Source organism: Dipodomys spectabilis, unplaced genomic scaffold (genome assembly GCF_019054845.1).
Source record: "Dipodomys spectabilis isolate Male_0828 unplaced genomic scaffold, ASM1905484v1 ptg000043l, whole genome shotgun sequence".
In the NCBI taxonomy this organism is placed as follows: domain Eukaryota; kingdom Metazoa; phylum Chordata; class Mammalia; order Rodentia; family Heteromyidae; genus Dipodomys; species Dipodomys spectabilis.
The window spans coordinates 10,943,482-10,957,073 of record NW_024870720.1 but is presented as its reverse complement, the minus strand read 5'-3'; positions in this window follow the sequence as shown (position 1 = coordinate 10,957,073).

The following is a 13,592-nucleotide window of genomic DNA, read 5'->3' as shown; positions in this document are numbered from 1 at the left end:
TAGAATGGCCCACATCCTAAAGTCATCCAAGGACAATTGCTGGAGGGGATGAGGAGAAAAGAGGAACCCTATTGCATTGCTGGTGGGAATGTACACTAATACATCTACTTTGGAAAGCAGTCTGGAGATATCTCAGAAAGCTAAATATAGACCTCCCCTAAAACCCAGCCATACCACATCTAGGCATCTACCCTGAGCAAAAGGAACCAGTATACAAAGACACATGCACCTCCATGTTCATTGCAGCACTGTTCACAATAGCCAAGATTTGGAAACAACCCAGATGCACCACTACTGATGATGGATCCCAAAATTGTGGTAACTATATACAATGGAATATTATACAGCTATTAGAAAGGACAAAATAATGGCATTTGCAGGGAAATGGATGGAACTAGAGCAGATTATTTTGAGTGAGGTAAGCCAAAAGCAAAGAGACAAATGGCCCATGGTCTCCCTGATATGTGGATATTAAAGCCAAACAGGACTCAAGAAACAAAGGCCAGCCACCCATTTTGTCATATCATTGCTAAATGACTCCATGTTCTAGACCATATATATGGTAGATATATGCACACAACGGAGGGAAGCCAGGAGGAGGAACAGAATAAGTGGGAACAGCCCACAGTAAGCAAAAGGAAAGAAATGTAAACATCACTTGATGGGGAAAAAATAACTTGTATTGTCAAAGCTCATAGAATTCACAAAATGTATAGAGCATGATAATGACAATTTGCCTTGTGAAAGTTAAAATGTGTTTGACTCTGTCACTATTCCACAAGACTGTGAAATATATGAAATTTATGTAATCACCTAATCTCAATTAAGGAAAAAAAGTGAGAGCAGGGATGTTAAGAGAGATGGGTAACAATGTTGCCAGACACTTTGTATTCATATACTGTTTTTTTTTAATTTTTACTAAAGATCCTTAGGGCAGGGCCTATGAATCTTTTTTTTTAATTTATTTGTTATTGTGAAAATACTGTACAGAGGGGTTACAATTACATGAGCAAGATAATGAGTACATTTCTTATCAAGCATTGTAGCCTCCTCCTTTGTTTCCCCTTTCCATCCTCCCCCCCATCCCCCACCCAATCCTCCCCCCACCCCACCACCAAAGTTGTAAAGTTTGTTTTCAACATAACGACTTGTACTTCTCATTGTTGCAATGGGTCCACCCGTATCCTGATTTAAACGAGTTGTTCTTCCCCTTCCCCTCCACAAATTATACCGACATCAAATACAGTGAAAGCAGGGGTTATACTGTGGGGGAGGGACATACAAAGCAACAAAGAAATCATCTTATAAATGTGTTAGAAACAATCGCATGAAAGAAGAAACATTTGAATACATATCTTAGGGTTCATTTCCCTAACATCACCTTATCTGACCTTTTCTGATTGACTCAGACATATACTAGATAGTGCAGATAAGGAAAATGACATTGCCCCATTTGTTAGGAAATGGAAAGGCCTGGAAAAGATTATATTAAGTGAAGTAAGCCAAGCCCAAAGAAACATAGGTCCCATGGTTTCCCTTATCATATACTGTTTTGTAGAATGGGAACTTCTTTGTACAACTACTTAAAGATAATAAAAATAAATAAATAAAATATTTTAAAAAGGATACAGGTTGACCCATTGTAGCAATGAGATGTACAAGACACTATGTTGTACTGTTGTACATGAACTTTACAACTTTGGGGGTGGTGGGAGTTGGTGGGGAGCTGGGGAGGGTAGGGATGCTCAGGAAAATAAAGGAGGAGGTAACAATGCCCGATAGTAAATGTACTCATTAACTTACTCATGTAATTGTAACCCCTCTGTACAGTATCTTTACAATAAGAATATATATTTAATTTTAAAATACATCATAATTAAAAAGAAAAAAATGAAATTACATTTTACCCCAGTGTGAATGGCTATTGTGAAGAAAATAGAAAATAAATGCTGGAGATGATTCAGGGAAAATATAGCTCTTGTTATACACGGTTGTGGTGAATTCACATTAGTGAAGCCATTATGGAAGTCAGTACGGACATTCCACAGAATTTCAAAATCAAAGCTACCATATGATTCAACTATACCTTTCTGGAGAATACAACCAAAGAAATCAAGGTCAACTTAGCATAGAGGTACTTTTATCTCCATATTTAGCATAGCATTATTCACAATGACCAGTTATATAATCAGTCTATATGCTTACCAACAGATGGATGAATGGTCTATGTACACAACAGATTATTATTCAACCATAGCAAAAATAAGAAAATGGCATTTGTAGGAAAATGGATGGAACTAAGAGCATTATGTGAAGCATAATAAGCAGACATACTAGGGCAGATGTCCCATATATTATTTTCTATGTAGACTCTAAGGGGAAATAACAACATGCAAGTATGAGGGAGACTCTTAAAAGAAGAGAAAGTGTACTTAAGGGAAAATTGAGATAAGGCATAGTAATGAGAGAAACTCATTGTTTTGTACAATTATTATCTGCTAATAATAAAGAAATGAATTTAAATAAAAGAGGTCAATAATAACAAAAAAACTGTCTAAATAAGCTTAGACACTTTGCTGCACTACAGAATTGTGAACTAAGTAAATAGCATTTTAATCAGACACTCAGTTCTGGGCCACTTATTATACAGTAGAAGCTAACATATGAAACCTGCTGGTGCTTCTGTTTCCTTGAGGGGACACTGATATTAATGATATTCTCTATTGTAATGGATTTAAAAATGAAGTAAATGAATGTTTTAAAATCTACTGAATAATCATTGGCACGCAGTAAGGACTAACAGTGCTAACTATGGTATTGTTATCAATGTATAAAAACCTCTGGAGTTTATGCTAATTTGTTTTTACCTGTCATATTTGAAGTTATTTCCAGACTACCTAGAAAAGAAAGAACAAAACGAAAAATTATTGCTGGTAAATGCAATATCCTCATTGTTCTTTAGAGTTACTGTGATCAAATGCCACTGTTTCAACTTCACACTCTGCACATGTGACTGAACTGCCTCTATTTAAAGGATACAATGTCAAACTTTGCATGTTTACTAAATAAGTGTTTATAGAAGAACTAGGTTTGTGAATAATAATGTGTGAATAATAATGTGTATATTATTATTGATATTTTACTGTGTGCTACATTTTACAAAGCACTCTATTATTACATTCCACTTACTTATTACCATAATACCTTCATAGTAGTCCATAAAATTTGTTATAAATAGAAATTAGAGGTTAGATATATCTAGGAAGGCATAAAAACATTAGAATTAAGAGGTCAGGATTATAGGTTAGATAGAATTAATCTTTGGCAGAAAGATATGGATGCAAACATTTAATAAAAACAATAAATGCTTGTGTCACTGGCTCTTTAAAGAGAGGGTTGGTTTATATCTAAATGAATATTGGGAGAATTCTCATGTTATTTTCATCTAATCTATGCCTATTTCTTTTCTGCTATGTTTTTCTCATGGAGTTGGTATAACAAACCGGTTTCTACTACATTCTCATTTTCCAAAATTTCTTGGAATGAAAATCAAGAAAATATCCTGACTGGGCTGGGAATGTGGCTTAGTGGTAGAGTGAATGTCTAGCATGCATGAAGCCCTATGTTTGATTCCTCAGTACCACATAAACAGAGGAAGTCTGAAGTGACACTGTGGTTCAAGTGATAGAGTGCTAGCCTTGAGCAAAAGAAGCCTAGGTACAGTGCCCAGGACCTGACTTCAAGCCCCAGTACTAGCAAAGAAAAGAAAGAGAAAGAAGAAAGCAAGGAAGGAAGGAAGGAAAGAAAGAAAGAAAGAGAGAGAGAAAAAACAGGAAAAGAAAAGAAAAGAAAGAAAACCAGGGAGAGAGAGGGAGGGAGGGAGGGAAGGAGGGAGGAAAGAAGGAAGGGAGGAAGGAAAGAAAGAAGGAAGGAAGGAAGGGAGGGAGGGAAGAAGGGAGGGAGGGAGGAGAGAGGAAAGAAAAGAAAGAAGAAAAGGAGGGAAGGGAGGAAGGAAGGAAGGGAAGGGAAGGGAAGGGAAGGGAAAGAAAGAAAGAAATACTAATAACAACATTCCTTTTACTGTCTACCACACTGGTGTACAGTTACATAAAACTAACATTAAGTTTTAACTTAGAAATTTAAAAAATGGATTACTTATGGGATTTTTCCAACACTAAGAATGTTTTTTAAAAAATATGAACAAATTAATGCTGATGTATAACAGCATTAGATATAAATTAAAATGTCCAAAATGTAAAGAAAATATGATAGTGAAATCTGTATTACTGCACAAGAAATGGCAGGCTAGTGATAGCGTCATCTGATAGCTCCTATGTGCTCAAGGGAACCGTTTTCCCTGCATTGTCTCCATCATATGGTGTTTTCTATTTTCTTGCCATTTCCTGTTGGAACAAATCTTGAATATGGATATCAAATCACAGAAATGGAATCAGCTCCTCTACTAGTGTATTTAATGATTAATTAGGAAAATAATTGTTTCCTTTTCCTCTATAACTTCGTTGGTTTTAGAGGCTGAAGTTCTTCTTAAATTAGTATTTATTTGTTATTATGTTTTTTTTTGTATTTTATTTTTATTTATTTATTTTTTATTTTTATTTTTTATTGTGAAAAAACAGTACAGAGGGGTTACAATTACATGCCAAGATAATGAGTACATTTCTTATCAAGCATAGTAGCCTTCTCCTTTGTCTCCCTTTCACATCCCTTCCAAGCCTCCCCCCCCCCATCCAACCCTCCCCCCCACCAAAGTTGTAAAGTTCGTTTTCGACATGACAACTTGTACTTCTCATTGTTGCAACGGGTCCGCCTGTATCCTTATTTAAGCGACTTGTTTTTCCCCTTCCCCTCCACAAATTATACTGACATCAAATACAGTGAAAGCAGGGTTATACTTTGGGGAGGGGCCTTCAAAGCAACAAAGAAATCATCTTATAAATGCGTTAGAAACAAATGCATGAAAGAAAAAACATTTAAATACATATCTTAGGGTTCATTTCCCTAACATCACCTTATCTGATCTTTTCTGCTTGACTCATACATATACTAACTATTGCAAATGAGGAAAACTATGGGACCTATGTTTCTTTGGGCTTGGCTTACTTCACTTAATATAATTTTTCCATGTCTTTCCATTTCCTAACAAATGAGGCAATGTCATTCTTTCTGATGGAGGCATAGAATCCCATTGTGTATATATACCATATTTCCTTGATCCATTCATCTACTGAGGGGCATCTGGGTTGGTTCCATATCTTAGCTATGTAAATAATGCTACAATAAATATTGTTGTGCTGGTAGCTTTAGTGTGGTCTTGTTTGTGATCATTTGGGTAAATGCCCAAAAGTGGGATTGCTGGGTCATAGGGGAGCTCTATGTGGAGTCTTTTGAGGAACCTCCATACTGCTTTCCAAAGTGGTTGAACAAGTTTACACTCCCACCAACAATGCAGTAAGGTTCCCTTCTGTCCACATCCCCTTCAGCATCTTTGTAAAAGTATTTCCATCCACATATCTAAATTGATGGATTAAATTCAAATTAAGTTACATATGTTGAATGGTGTTGTTATACTTTTGCTAAAATTAGACTACTTTGGCCACTGGACACTGGGTCCTTTCAAAAGTAATTTTATGGAAGGATCTGCCTACTCAACAAGGAGCATTTTATTTCTATTAACAAGAAATGATCTACTGGAAAGTAGTCAGCAAGAGATTTTGATGTAACTGTCAATTTCTTTTTCTGAATTATTGTAAAGGTGATGAACAGGGAGTTATGGTTACATAAATAAGGTACTATGTACATTTCTTTTTTTATTTTGAAAATACTGTATAGAGGGGTTACAATTACATAGGCAAGATAATGAGTACATTTCTTATCAAGCGTTGTAGCCTCCTCCTTTGTTTCCCCTTCCCATCCCTTCCCAACCTCCTCCCCCCGCCCCCCTCCCCCAGTCCCCACCAAAGTTGTAAAGTTCGTTTTCGACAGGACAACTTGTACTTCTCATTGTTGCAACGGGTCCACCTGTATCCTTATTTAAACAGGAGAAGGGGAAAAACAAGTTGTACATTTCTTTTTAAACAGTGTTATTCATTTTCTCCCACTTACCAATCCCCCAACTTGTCAATTTATAAGTTCAATGAACCTTGAGCTGTGTCGCTCTTTACAACATTCTCCTTTCCTCATCTATTCCATCCCCACCCATCACCTCAAATTACCTGGATCTATTTTCTCATATATATAGAGAGAGTATTATGACTTCATCATAGTAACAAAGGGTCTTTAAAAAGGAAGTTTATCTCCTAGATGGTATTAGAGCTCTTTTGAACTGCAAAGTGAAATTTCCACAAGGTTACCTTGAACTGAACTATTCCTGTCACTGAATCTATAGGCAAACAAGGTTATTATTCTGGGCGTGGTTAATGCTGGTTATTAAGGAGTAGTATGTTTGTAACACATGTGAAGTCCTGCAATATCATAACAAGTATCTGGAATATTATCAAGAGTAACGCTTAACACAGCACACCTGGGCTAAGTTGTAATAAGAAATGAAAGGCTACAGACATGTAATGTATGCAAGATGACTTATGTCATAAACACTCCCACCGATCATTTAGATTCTGACACGTAAAGAACAACAAGTAACTGAGAAAGTATCTGAAGACAAAGAAAATAGTAATGAAAAAGGTCTCAAAATGTATAGCCCAGTGAGTGTTGAATGATAGTAACTGTGTCCATTTTATGATAAAACATATACATATTTGTAAATGTTAACTGACTTTTCTCTTACTTCCATTCATGATTTAGGGAAGGTTGTATAACTCAATAGTGAAGATATTTGAAGAGAGTGACAGAATTAGGAAAGCAATGGACATATTCCCAAGATAGATAAAGGTCATATGGAAGCTTGAATAAGCAAGAAAACTGACATAAGGTCACACATGAGAGCAGAATGCTAACATGAGTACAGGTCCTTGTCTTAACTTTTAAGATAAAAGCATGTTAATGTTATTTATGGATATTCTGAATTAAACAAGAAGATAGATTGTGTTTCATTATTTATTGACAAGGAAAGATCACCACAAAGTCATTATAAGATCTCTTTGTAACAACAACAAAAAATCAGAAATTGTTCCAAATCCTTTCTCAATGACTTAAGATAAAAATTATCCAAAAAGAAACGTTCATTTGGTCTAACAGACCTAAGTGTGGAACTTATTAAAATAATTTGATGTAACTTATAAAAAAATCTTTATTAAGAAAAATAGAAATGTTCATTTGAGATTTGGAGTTGGAAAAGTGAAATGTTACAATTTCTGAAGGCAATATCTGCCATTTGCATTCTTTCTTTTTTAATTGTGAAAATACCATACAGAGGGGTTACAATTACATGGGCAAGGTAATGAGTACATTTCTTATCAAGCATTGTTGCCTCCACTTTTGTTTCCCCTTCCCATCCCTTCCCATCTCCCACCCCCCCTACCCCATCCTGACCTCCCCACACCAAAGTTGTAAAGTTCATTTTTTGACATAACGACTTGTACACCTCATTGTTGCAATAGGTCCACCTGTACCCCTATTTAAAAGATTTCTTTTTTTCTCTTCCCCTCCACAAATTATACCAACATCAAATACAATGAAAGCAGGGGTTATACCGTGGGGGAGGGACATACAAAACAACAAAGAAATCATCTTATAAATATGTTAGAAACAATCCATTTGCATTCTTTTGAAGCCTCAGTACATAAGTACTTACACACCTAGCTCCTTATCACAAAGGAAATTTGTTAGGCGCTTCTTAGTGATGCTTCATGATTTCATGAAGTTCTGAATGTTCTGAAAATCCATCATATTTCTTATGTCAGCCTAAGAAAATCACTCATGGCTCCCTGAGTATTCTTTCTCTTCTAATTACGATATATGCAGCCAATTTACACAGCAAATACCCACTTCCTTAGTCTTTGGTTTCTTCAACAGGTAAATAGAATGGAACATGCTTTGTCGTTCACTTCACAAAGCTATTACAGTGATGAAATTAGAGATAGTGATAATAATATTTTGTAACTGCCAAAATCATATGGAAGGATAACAAATAGTATTGAGTTAGTGGCTTACTGGTGTTCTAGTGATAGATAGCAAGAAAAACTTATCTTAGAAAAAAGGGAAGATATAGACATGTCCCTGGCAGTGCCATGAAATAGATCAAGTCCTTCTGTTGGAAATTTCTTCTGGCATCTCTAAGTAACTAGAGTGAAGAGATCAGTGGTACCATGTTGTCCACAACAACATGACCCTGCAAGTATGATTTTGCTGCTGGCAATGTGCTAGTGAAACTTAACATTCACGGTCGGTAGTCAGAGGCTGACAGCTGGGATTTAAAATACTTGTAGCTAAATCATAAGAGCGGCTGAAAAGCACAAGCCATCTGCTGCAGGTGTGCAGTGACACACCAGCAAATCCATCAAATGCACATTGGCACTCATTAACAAAACATTTAGCAGTGCCAAGTTCTTCAGGAGTCTTATTTGGGGTTAGCTCCAAAATGTATCAGTAGGCTTTATGTCTTATTCATGAGAAACAGTGGCTATCCCTAGCCGAGCATATTCTGACAGAGTGTTGTTCACATGGCAACATCCATCAGAACCCACGAAAGCTGGTGACCTGGCACGCCTTCACTTTGAACCTCAGCTGTCTGGAGTGGACATTTATTGAATAGGTGCTAACACTGCAGACAGAATTTTATCTATCTCATTTTATTCCTTTCAATTGACTTAATCAACCACAAAAATAGCCAGAGAACACAATATGGCATGGGCTGGTACTTCTAGGAAGCTAAAGTACATCGTAGCAGCTTAACTTTTCTTTAGTGAAATCAGTGTGCGTATGTGTTTATGTGATTCTGATTGTTACATGTGGAGGATGTTTGCGCTATCTACACTTGAATCCACATCTGTGTCTTTCATAAAGTACATACAAAAGAATTGGGAATCTTGATATTGTTTCTTGCATTTGTTAGTTTTGACCGCTAAATCCACACAGGCTCCCAGCTAGAAACTTGTTTTATTAAAAAAATTAAATCAAATAATTTTATAGTAGGTTATAAATAATTTCAATAAATTTTAATATATATAGAGTACATATATAGAGACTACATATTATACTATCTATATAGTATCTATATACTATATATTATATAATGACCATAACAAGTATGAAATGTATGTATACATATATATATATATACTTGGCACTTAAAATTAATCTCAGGATGTTTTGTAATTAATTGACTTTCCAAACAATCATGATTTAGTATGCACCTATCTGTAATAAATTGTGTTCAAATAAAGATTTGATTCATTCAGATAATACGTTTTTGACAAAATTTCATCTTGGAAAGCCCATTGGAAAAATATCTTAAGTCTAGAAGTAATTTAATATACCTAACCTAAACTCTATAGACATGCTTAAAACATATCCTTCCATTAGGCAAAGCCATCTACCACAAAACATGTTTAATGGAAGTATTAAGTACTTCCTCAAGTAATTTATTGAATTTATACCAAAAGTAAAACTGGAATGTTTGTATGTGTATGCTTTGGCACCATCATAACATTGAAAAATCAGCAGTTAAGCCAAGTACTACAATTTAGCAATCTCTGAAAAAAATCTTTAAAAAACAAACATATATGACTATATATACATATAAAACAAACAACATATATGAGTCCCAGCTGTGACTCATATATGTAAAAGCAAGAGAATACGGCCAATAGGGAATCACCAAGAATCTTGAAAATAGTATATTTGTTATTAGGAATCAGATGAAAACTGCAGAATCATAAAATAGCCTCATGGGAATGATTTGATACCAACTTTTATGTTATCTTTCTCTCTCATAAAACCAGAGTACAAACATTATTCATGTCTTTGCATTTCTTCCTATTTGGGTTCACATTTAGAAAAATGAATGTTTTGTGAACATAATCAGATATATTTTCACATATTTGTAAAAATATGTGATTTTAGTGCTGTCTATGTCTTTGTAAAACATAGACACCTACCTATAAAGTTAATGTTGAGTATCCATTCAGATTTTAAGATTATAACTAATAACCTTCTAGAAAGAAGTTATATCTTGTTTAAATAGAAGCTGAGTGACAAATAGCTTGTAGGAGGGCGGTGGTACTGCTCAGGATCCCACCTGGAAAGTGTATGCGTCTTCCTAGTGAGCGTGATTCACTTGTATGTACTTGGTCACCTCAGGCAGAAACAAAAAGTACAGAACATCACCACTGGCAACTTACATGAAGAAAGACTACACATAAAGCCCATCTGGGATTATAAGCAGTTCTGAAAGTATGTTTTAGGGAAGAATATGTTTGGGTTCGAATATTTATGTACCTTCCCATTCCTAATTATCAAACAAAAAATAAAGTATATTCCCAGCAGTTCTGCACAGGGTCACTCATGTGTAATCATGACACTTGAGAGGTTGAAGGAGTGAGAGTATAAGGGCCAGAGAGGCCAACTTGTGCATTTTAGCAAAATCTGGACTCAAAATGAAAGGGAATGGAGTACAAAGGTAGTTCATTCTTAGAACACTAACTTAATTGGCATGAGGCCCCTAGTTCAGTCCTACAGTGTTGGGATATATCAACAGATAGATGGTAGAAGGTATCTATTGAGTAGATACATAGATGATATATGATATAGATGATAGATAGATAGATAGATAGATAGATAGATAGATAGAGATACATACATACATATCCATACATATACACATACATAAAATTTCTCCTAGATTAGTTTAAACTTGATAAAAAAAAATCAGTGAAGTGGTATTACTTAAAGTGAACACACAAAGAATTGGTATGCTAATTTATAAACTATAGTACAGAGATCTGTTTATTTTAAAACAACGCCATTTCAAACTCAAGTGACTAAAATGTGGTAACAATGGAACACATTTGATCTAAACACATTTTCCTTTTGATAACTCTAACTTCCCCTTCCATATATAACTTCTTATTCGAATAGAAAGATCCCAGAATAATTTTGATGAATGAGATCATTTTCAAGTTAAAGGTAATGCATTTTATTTTGGAATCATGGGCTAAGCAAATTTAAGTACATTAAGCTTTTCCTCTGACTTATTAAATTAAAAAAATTAACTCATCCTTGTCTCTAATTTTACAAAGAATGTATTTGTTAATTAAAAACAGTATGATCTTTCCACATTTCAATATCATTTCTTTTTATAAAAGTAAAGTAAAACTTTTCCTTTAATTTTCTTTTTTAAATCCCAATCAAATCATACGTGTGATTTATGTCTTTGAAGTGTTAGTATTTCTTTTAAATTCTTAGACAATGTGTGCTTAAGCACGTATCTCTATTATTAGTTGTTTTTGCACTGTAAATTAAAAAAACACAAATGGCATAATATTAAAGGAATAATTTTATAGGAAAAAAGCCAACTTAGAAGTCGAGTTCTGGTGTCTTATTTTTCTAATGAAGTGACTAAAGGTAAATTTCCTCCAAGTAGAATGTTTTAAGCATGTTTGTAAAATGTTACTATTAATAGTACTCCAAGAACATGTTATGTAATGATAATGTCAAACTGTGATGTTCATTTTGTTCCAAATGAACACAGAGTTTTCATGGAAAAAAGAGAAAAAAATAAATATAAAGATAGATGATTGAAAGATCGGTGATAAATGAAAGACAGACAGATCAATGGATGGTAGATAGAAAGATGACAGATAGATAGATAGATAGATAGATAGATAGATAGATAGATAGATAGATAAATAGATAGATAGATAGATAGATAGATAGATACATAGATACATAGATACATAGATACATAGATACATAGATACATAGATATATAGATACATAGATACATAAATAAATAGATTCATACATACATACATATAGAGGTACATAGATAGACTGACAGACTTGGATGCTGTTAGATGTTGACACTCGCCCAAAGTTCCAGGTGTTTAGACAAGAAGCCTAGGGTGATTCAATGGGAGCAGGGAGACCTTTGGATAGCAGAACCTCATGGGAGTTCCTCAGGCTCTTGAATTTCTCTCACAGAGGCAACTGTGGGGCACTCACCAGTCTTCTTTGTTTTCTAGCTCATGAGGAAAGTGATTTCCTTTGCCACACCCACTCCCAGAAGGTGCCACACTTGTCAGAGTAGCAAAGAATAGGACCACCTAATCTTACTAGAACTTTCAGAACCATACACCAAAATAAACCTTTTTCTTTACTTCAGTCTTTTCCAGCTGAGAAATAGCTGCTGTTTCTCTATTTTTTAAAACTTCTTTGTTATAGTCATTCTGTGCTCACCAAAAGTGGTCTAATTTAGATAATCTGAGTCTTTTAATGAAGTTTTATTAAAAAAATTAACTATGATCATTTGACTTTTCTAACTCTATAAAGCATGATTGTGTTCCTTTTGAAAATTAACATAGGCTTTTACTTATATTCTCAGGCTGAAAAAAATCACTTTCTTCCTTATTGTCTCTACAGCAGACCTGTCATTATTGTGACCATGAACCAATGTCCTTCGTATGGAAGTTAATGAGGATCGTGTAACGTAACATGTGAGTTCTTCAGCGCTAACAGCTCTCGCCTCTGCCACATTACTCTCTGGGCTTTTTTGTTGTCTTTTTGCATGACACTCCTGTATTACATTGCTTTTCTACATTACTACAGAAGGTTTAGGAAGCATAGAAGGAAACATGATTTTTGTCCATCTAAGTCATTGGCTATGCTTCCTCCAGCCTTATTCCATCAGTTTACTTTGTACAGCCATAAAAACAAAGCTTGTGCTAATCTAGCCTATGTTCGGCCACTTGAGAAATGCAAGTAGGATGTGATGTGGGATGTGACAGCTGTTTGTTTGTTTGTTGATTTTTTTATTTTATTTTTTTATTGTGAAAATACTGTACAGAGGAGTTACAATTACATGGGCGAGATGATGAGCTGTTTGTTTTTAACACCTGTCTTCCTTAGTAATGCCTGGCCTTCATAATCTATTTGTATATCCAAGAAACATAGAAATATATCTTCATTCTATATAAAATGGATTTTTAAAATTCCGTTTCCCTCCTTGCTTCAGCAAGGTGGAAATCTTAAATCTTTGAGGTCATTAATTTTTTAATTGCTATTGTAAAGGTGATGAACAGAGGAGTTACATTTACATGTCTGGTAATGAGTTTATTTCTTTTTGCGCAATGTTACCCCAAATGTCTTTGTCTAAACTTTAGAAACAAGTCCTAAAATCTTTACATTTATGAAATAAGACTTGCCTGCAAATAAACTTGAACACAAACAGTGGGGGCTTTTGAAAGCTACAACATTAAGTACAAATTGTATTTTTATGCTTGTCTAGAAAAAAAATGTTGACCCTTCTAAAGAGATTATAGTAGAAATATCAAACAAGTCCTTATTCTCTTTTTTTAAACAATTTTACTGACATCAACAGAATCACAAAGAAATACTCCAATTCTAAAAGGCCAACACACACAAAAAAAAACACATCACAAAATAAAAGTATACTA